Below are 8719 nucleotides of genomic sequence, written 5' to 3' on the forward strand. Positions count from 1 at the left end.
TTAGTCGCAATATGAAACAATATCGTAATGATACCTTTTAAAAATAATAATAATCAAAAGAGAAAAGTTGATATTTGCAACGTGGAGAAGTATTATATTACACTAATATATATATATATATATATATATATATATATATATTACAATAGAAAAATGTGAACATGGAAAGTGATGTGGTTAAGCTTAGACATGGAAAAGTAAAGGATTAGTTGTTAAAACTAGAAAAGAAAAGGACAAGATATTCTAGTACAAATTATAAATTTATAACTTAAAATATTGCAGCATTAAGAATTGATTATATAATGTTATAAATTGAATTTAAAAAAAATTCTTAATGCTGCAATATTTTAAGTTATAAATTTATTATATTTTTAACTATAATATCTTGCCCTTTTTTTCCAGTTTTAACAACTAGTCCTTTACTTTTCCATGTTTAAGCTTAACCATATTACTCTTCATGCTCGCACTTTTCTCTTGTAATCTATGATTTTTCCAGGCTTCTAGTAAATTCAATTGTTCTTTGTTTAATTCCAGTCTTATTTTTTGCCCCCATAAATATAACATACACATATGTAATTACAATATATGGCACTCGTCTGCTTTCGATAAAATCCCCACAATTATCTCCCTTTTATTCGTTCATTGTTTCACTTGTTACTTCTCTTTTCGCGAGAGCAGTGAATTGGTAGCAATAGTAGACACTGAAGCGACATGTTTGCTATGGAAACCAGTCATAAAAAACGTCACTTACCTCTCTACATCTTTTACGATTTTGACTACCAGTTAATTCATCATGACTTTTGTTTTACTGAACGAAAATGGAAAACAATTTTTCACAATATAGCTGAGAAGGTGATCTATAAACTGTAGTAATTGTTTGAAATTTGGCCGAAAAATGAGTGACCGGTGAAGCTTTAAAGCAGTTCTAAATGACTAAAACTGCCACTTAACCATATATTCAAACACTATCGTGTTTGAATGATATATGTGTGTGGGTGTATGGGCGTGGCTCAGAGACTAGGGAATAAGAGTAGAGAATTGTATGTTTTGTATTCGATTCTAGTTGATGGCACCAAAGTCAGACACGCACACACACATATATATTGTTTTGATCTCACTATAGTATATTAAGTACAAATTAATACACAATAGAGTGTTGCCTCTATAATAAGAAATATGTAATCTGCATTAATTAAAATATATTTAAAGGTATCTTAGGACCGGGCAATGCCAGGCGGCCTGCTAGTATTAAATAAAAACAAGGAATCAGAAAGAAGCGAAATTCATAGACACGATTGGAGACTTATGGTTACATTCTATTTTTAACTCAATAGAATAGGAATGCAAAAGTACACAATTGGAATGTCGCCCTGTCATTGCAAACGATTTCTTTGCTTATTTCTGCCGCTTTCGACTTATAGCAATTCAGCTACAAATGGATATTGCTAGCCTTAAGGGATTATCCTTTTCCACTAAGAAAATCATTTACCGACTTCGGGGTTGGAAAACTCTAAACCAATGCTGATCTGTTTCTGATAGAAATGTTCAAATATGATCGAGCCATCCTCATATTATCGTATTGCACAATTAACCATTCCTTAAAATGAGTGGATGAAAATAACCGCAGAATTCAATTCTGAACAGCTTATTGTTAGATTTTAATCGAATTAGCCACATTTTCCCCGGCTATGTTCATGAGTAAGTTATGGCCAGTGACAGATTTTTATATCCCTCTTCTTATGGAAACTACCTGACAAGAGGATTTTTGACACCAGTTTAGAGCCAGCGAGAGAATAATCATTCGTTTAATTTTATTTCATTTTCGCCATAACCGAGCATTCTTCAAGTGCAGTATTGTTATTGCCAGCTGAAAGGCAATAAACAGGGAACTTAATCTTTGGTTAGTGCTGCAGATTTGCACTGTTATCCCAAAATAGACTGCGTATCACAAACAATGAAAGGGCTGATGAGTACAGAATATATATTTCAGGAAGTGCTCAATCACGAGAGTGACAGAAATTATCAAATGACATCCGCATTATATTTTTAAGAGGATCCTGAATTATGAAGAACAGAACTCATTCACGTCACAAGGTAAGTGTTAAGAAACACCAAGTTCCATATGACAAACCTAAGTGTGTGTAGGAGTTGTATCAAAATCCTTTCTACTAGAGTAATAGCTCTGCCAAGGCCTGAGAGTTTTGTCAAGTGTAGGCTTTTAGAATTTTGTTAAGGTAAGCTTCTTAGTGTTTTGCTATGTGAGCTTTTTAGTATATTGTTAACGTTGACCTTTTAGTATATTGTTAACGTGGGCTTTTTAGTATATTGTTAACGTGTGCTTTTTAGCATATTTTTAACGTGGGCTTTTTAGTATATTGTTAACGTGGGCCTTTTAGTATATTGTTAACGGGTTTTTTTAGTATATTGTTAACGTGGGCTTTTTAGTATATTGTTAACGGTTTTTTTTTAGTATATTGTTAACGTGGGATTTTTAGCATATTGTTAACGGGATTTTTTAATATATTGTTAACGTGGGCTTTTTAATATATTGTTAACGGGTTTTTTTTAGTATATTGTTAACGTGGGCTTTTTAGTATATTGTTAACGGGGATTTTTAGTATATTATTAACGTGAGGTTTTTAGTATATTTTTAACGTGTGCTTTTTAGTATATTGTTAACGTGGGCTTTTTAGTATATTGTTAACGTGGGGTTTTTAGTATATTTTTAATGTGGGCTTTTAAAATTTTGTTAACGTGGGCTTTTTAATATATTGTTAATGTGGACTTTTTAGTGTATTGTTAACGTCGGCTTTTTAGTATATTGTTAACGTGGGCTTTTAAAATTTCGTTATCGTGGGCTTTTAGTATTTTTAAACGTGAAATTTTAGTATTTCATTAATGCGGGGTTATTTACTCTATTTCTTTCCAATGTGACCTTTTGACGTAATGCTTTGCTGAATTGTGTTAACGTAGGCTTTTAAAATTTTGTTGACGTGGGCTTTTTAGCATATTGTAAATGTGGGCTTTTAGAATTTTGTTAACGTGGGCTTTTAGTATTTTTTAAACGTGAAATTTTAGTATTTCATTAATGTGGGGTTATTTACTCTATTTCTTTCCAATGTGACCTTTTGACGTAATGCTTTGCTGAATTGTGTTAACGTAGGCTTTTAAAATTTTGTTGACGTGGGCTTTTTAGCATATTGTTAATGTGGGCTTTTAGAATTTTGTTAACGTGGGCTTTTAGTATTTTTTAAACGTGAAATTTTAGTATTTCATTAATGTGGGGTTATTTACTCTATTTCTTTCCAATGTGATCTTTTTACGTAATGCTTTGCTGAATTTTTAATTCAATGATGACGAGCCAGAGATCGAAATTACAAAAGGTTCCTTTTTCACACCATTACAGCAATCACCATATATTATTACTATAATTAAATTCGAAAACAAGAATACATCAAATGAAAATCACTCTCATATTCTTGTCTAAGATTTCCAGATTGGATTTTTTGAAGCCAAATTTTATGAGTGGTGTTTTTTGAAACGGTTTAGCCTCCAATTAATTGTATTTGGCCTTTTTCAACAAGCTGAATATTATATAGATGATATAAATAAAACAAGAGAACTTCTGATCAAGATTTTGTCAATTCTCTCTATTTGGACTTGGAATATGTAGTGCACTGGAGAAAGCTTCTTTCCCAACCAACACTCTAGCTTCTATTTTGCCTCTGTCAAAATGGATACTCCTCTTCAGTAAATGTTGTTTTGATAAGGTCTTAGGGTCGACTTTCACTTAAGATTTTGAATGAAATTTATATCTAGTCTGTTGCTTAAGTAATTTAAGAACTAGTTGGATCATTCTATTGCTCTAGAAATACGAGGATAGCAAAGTGTAAAAAATCCAACATTTTCAAAAGAAACATTGTGGATTGGAACAAAAATAACAAAAAAAAAATGACAGTCTAGAAGGATTTCTTCTTCACTGACCGAGGCCAGAATAGATTAACTGTAGCATCAGAACAGATACTACACTTTCTTACCCAAAAGGCCTAGCATTCTTGTTGTAGAAGACGATAGAAGAGAAATATTCTGTTTATTAAATTGCGACTTTAGTGGTGTTCATAGATTTTGAATTGGGTCGAAACTAATTTCCTCTTCGAAAAATTTCAAAAGACTTCTTGCAAACGTAATAAGTGCTAATATTTAATAAGTGGAAAGGACAATTCAGATCTGGATACGGCAAGAACATGGATGCTTTTCGTAACTATTAAGAAATAGTATTCAATAAAATGATTAAAATTTGATGTGCGAGATTGCATTATACTTATTTTCATTTCGTTCACATATTTCAGATATATTTTTTATTACCAATTCATAAATAAAATTTCCTGGTAAAATCAAATTACATAAGAAATTCCAGATCCAATCCCTGGACCTCATACCATGATACATTTCATATTATATGAAAATGAATTATATATATTTATAAACCAAAAACTTAAAATGTATTAGTGATGGGACATTTCTAATATTTTTCCCCTCGATTCTAATTCGTTATAAATTTCTTAATGTTTTAACTAGAAAATTTGAGGGATTCTATTTATAAACGTTGCCAGTAGGAACTGGCGAATCAAATTAAGTCATGTTCTGCTAGGAATAAATCAGAAACAAAAATTGCTCCATAAAAATTGAATCTTTTAACATTCCTGCAGACAATTTGTTCGTGTCAACACGAAAACGATTTGTTACTCTTTGCTTGCAAAATTATAAAGTCCAGGACCTGTACAGAACAGCTACTCACTGAAAATTCTTTATCTCTAGGACTTGTTCAGAATAGCTATCCATCCAAGACTCTTCGGAAATTAAACATGGTTTTCAATTCAAGAACAAGTGCATTGCAGCCAGAGAAGATTACTTTTTTTTTTTTTTACATAGACGTCACCACTTATCAAGGCCGATAGACCACTCAAGGATAAGGGTTAAAGAGTGTAGAGTAGTCAAAAGGACAATATAGTAATCGATAGTAATGGAAGTTCGGTAAATTTGTTAACTTAAGTGGAACGGCCTATCAGAAACTTGTTCACGTTGGACTTGAAGACAACCATATTATAGAAAGCTGGAAAGTAGGAAAACGGAAGACAATTCCACAGGCGTGCAGTTCTAAGAAAGAAGCTTTGATCATGGAATCTATGTTTAGGTTTAGGCACAGATAGAGAGTGGGGAAAATTATTGATAATGTTTTCAGCTAGTCTAGTGTTTCTTGTGAAAGTTTGGCAAGGGGGGACCATACTTGGAAGGAGACTAGAGTTTCATGTGTGTACTATCAATATAAGTACCCATACGAAATAAGTCTCGAAACTTATTGAAGGCACCTCACACTTCTCTTTAATTAGTTCAGGATCTGTCAGCAAAATCGAGGTAGCTAACAAAACATGTGTGAGATTAGAGTGAAAGAATGAATATTTTTTCCTAAATTTGACATTCATCTGATGTAATTCTGAACACTTTGTTTTTCAGTTTTAATTTAATATTCAAACATACAGACAACTGCCATTTAAATTGTAAATCATCAATTTGATGCATCACATTTTTTTAAGTAACATCTAAGTACATATAAATGTGCTTAAGCTGCCAAAAGTCTGTGAATGATAAAATGGCCAAATACTGGCCGATAAAGACAAAATCTACAACTAATAAATTTAAAACTTTAGAGAATTCATTATGTTCATTCAATTCAGAAAGGTTGTTAATGCCAAAATGTTAGTTAAAAACAAAAACAGAAAAGTTATAAAAGAAATTGTATTTCAAGATAAATTTACCATGATGGATTTGTAGGAACAAAATTGAAATAAACAAGATTACAATCTAAGATTGCTGGGAAAAATGGCAACCTTTTCGAGCCGTTGAGGAAGATAAACCTTCTCTCCTTTGTCTTTGCTAATCTGATTTGGGCATCAAGAGATGTGAATGGCTATAAATAATTCTTTATTTTCCCTTGCTTGGTTCAAAAACAATCTCTAAGCGTCTCTAGAGTGATGTCAGCTCCCAAAAATACAACGAGAAACGATTCCATTAGCTCATAATTTATGAGACCTTCATTCCTGGATAATAGCAATAACTTAGAGGCTTTTCAAACGAGTCTAGACAAAGAAAGTTGTGCTTCATTAACCCTGTGATTTACTTTGCAACTCGGACCAGAACACTTTATACTTTAGCAATAACATTGCTTATAATATCTCATTTGGCACAACAAAAAGAAAGGGAGATTTTTTTTTTTAAATAAAAAGATCTATTTTCTGAGTTGTTGCCAAGTGACAGTTTTTCAAGTACACTTTGACCAGAGTTGGACATTTAATATTTAATACAATTAAACAAGATGTAAAGCTCTTAAAAGAAATGGACTGCAAATAAAATAATCAATTTAACTAAATCATTTAAAAACTTTAAAAAGTATTTTAAAAGATTTGAAAAAAAAAAAACTTTGGTAAAAATAATAAAGATTTTTTTTTTTATACAAAAATAAAATTTGTCTTTGGTAAAAATAAAACTGGTCTGAATAAAATAAGTTTTTAGTAAAAAATTAAAACTGATGTATTTTGGTAAAAAAAAAGAAGTAAATTGTAATTTATTGATATGTAAGTATTCTCAATAAATTTGGCAATGGATTATTCTTTTTTAATTAAACATTACATTTTTAGGAATTTCAACATTTTGTCAAAAACAATGTACAGTACCACACAAAAGTATTGGATACATTACATTTTACTTCATAACTAATGACTAGGTCTATGACAAGAGAATATTCTTATCATTGTTTTGACTCGATTATATATCTGGCATAGTTAGACAGTTAATCAATCGAGAACCACATCACTATCTAAAAATATGGGCCTGATGTTATGATGTTAACTAGCCTGTGTTAATGGGAAATCTGTGACTTTACTGGTCTTACATCGTTTCACTGCTATAGTCAGTCTCCTCAATTTAGACAGTAGCTGTTATGAAGTAATGAAATTAATAAATAGTTTGTTATTGTTATAAACCGGAGTTCTGTTTGTTTGTGGTGAGGACTCTTCATTTTGCAGCAAGCCGCAAGGACCAGCGGAGTGATTGATGTACCCGGAGACTACCTACACAGGGTAGGAGACGATTCGATCGAGAGGCAAAGCGTCCCACCATGAAAACACAGTGGGTGAAGACGATCAACAGGCCAACTTGTGACGGGACAATGTACGATCGAAAGAATACCTGTCATATCAGGTGGAATCCGACAAGGTTAAGGACACCCGGTGTGGTTGGTGCAGTATCGGTCTCGTTATACAAGTATGAGATTTGAGTAATTCTTAATCATATCCTACCTATTGCAATCACAATTCACATGGCTCACCTCGAGGGCAAAGTTAGATACGAGATTGGTATTTTATTGGGACGGGTAATCCAGTCACCACACACAAAAAAAAAATGAGGACTTGATTATTACAAATAATAATTCAATTTTTCAATAGCATTGTCTTTGTAAACTGGATTATCGAACAGAATTAAAAAAATATAATAAAATATGGAAAAAAAACAGTAGAAGTCTTTCAAATCAATTTTTTTCTACAATATTTCTCATATTAATACAGCAGACACATATCCTTGTTATGCAGCTTATACCGTTACACTAGCATGGTGACTTGACGTTACCCGGGCTGAATGATGATCAACGAATGTTTTACACTCCCATATTTTGATCTTCATCGAAATCAGTGAAAGCGTCCATTTTTCAATCAAATTTATTAATTGCCTGCATTAGTTGGGGACCCATCTCGATGAACCGGGAAGAAGCTTACATGCATTTCGCAGTGACTCAGTTCACATTGCATTGTAGAGAACCTATTGTTTTTATAAAATTCTTATTTTTTTTTATATATAATGGCTTTAATTAAAGGTTAAAATGAACAAGGCCGATAGCCATTAGTCGCATGCTCTCGTGTAATGAATGAATATGTGAATGTAGGATTGGCATGAAATTCTTAAAGATAAACTCAAATCACCGAAAAATGGGCTGAAATGATTTAAATAAATAAAAAGTAAATGACTTCGAATGACTTTAATGAACTTAAGGATGAATTGAATGGACTTAAGAATGACTTGAATGCTTAAAAATAACTGGAATCCTTCAAAAACAACTTGAATGATCTGGAGAATGACTTGAATGGCTTTGAGACTGACTGGCTGTAAAGTGGGTGATCATTTTACATTAAATTAATACAGAAAATGATCCCCCACTTTATATCACAATAAGTACAGCATGTAGTAAGAACAGATACTACACTTTGATCTTGGCCAAAAGGCCAAGAAAAGGGTATTTATTTGCTCCCCCACCGAGCAAATTAGGCACAAGGCCGATTTTTAATGTGAGGAGTGAAGGGGAAATGGGGACCAACTCCCCGGGGAGCAAGGGAGCTGGATAGTGACAATTGGTATGAAGGGCCGCCACTACATTGACTAAGGTCTTATATATGAGACTGCCCCCACATATGGTCCTTGCTTGCAGTATCTGCCGGAACAGACACTACACTTTGAGATATTAAATCTTTTATTCATGTTAAAAAAATACAGTCAAAATCAACGATGAACAAAAAACTTAGGCACATGGCAAACTCAAAAGGGGGGATTTACACACTTTGATCGTGGCCAAAAGACCAAGAAAAGCTTAAAAAGCTAAGAACAGCATTTA

The 8719-nt window shown here is 32.5% G+C and overlaps 1 pseudogene; it reads right to left on the reverse strand.

Annotated features, from left to right (window-relative positions):
- Window positions 1-8179: 8179 nt before the first annotated feature.
- LOC145247617 (U2 spliceosomal RNA) lies at window positions 8180-8346 on the reverse strand (annotated as a pseudogene).
- Between the last annotated feature and the right edge of the window lie 373 nt (window positions 8347-8719).

The sequence above is a fragment of the Euprymna scolopes genome, chromosome 25, assembly GCF_053919585.1.
Source record: "Euprymna scolopes isolate OS-2025 chromosome 25, ASM5391958v1, whole genome shotgun sequence".
NCBI lineage: Eukaryota > Metazoa > Mollusca > Cephalopoda > Sepiida > Sepiolidae > Euprymna > Euprymna scolopes.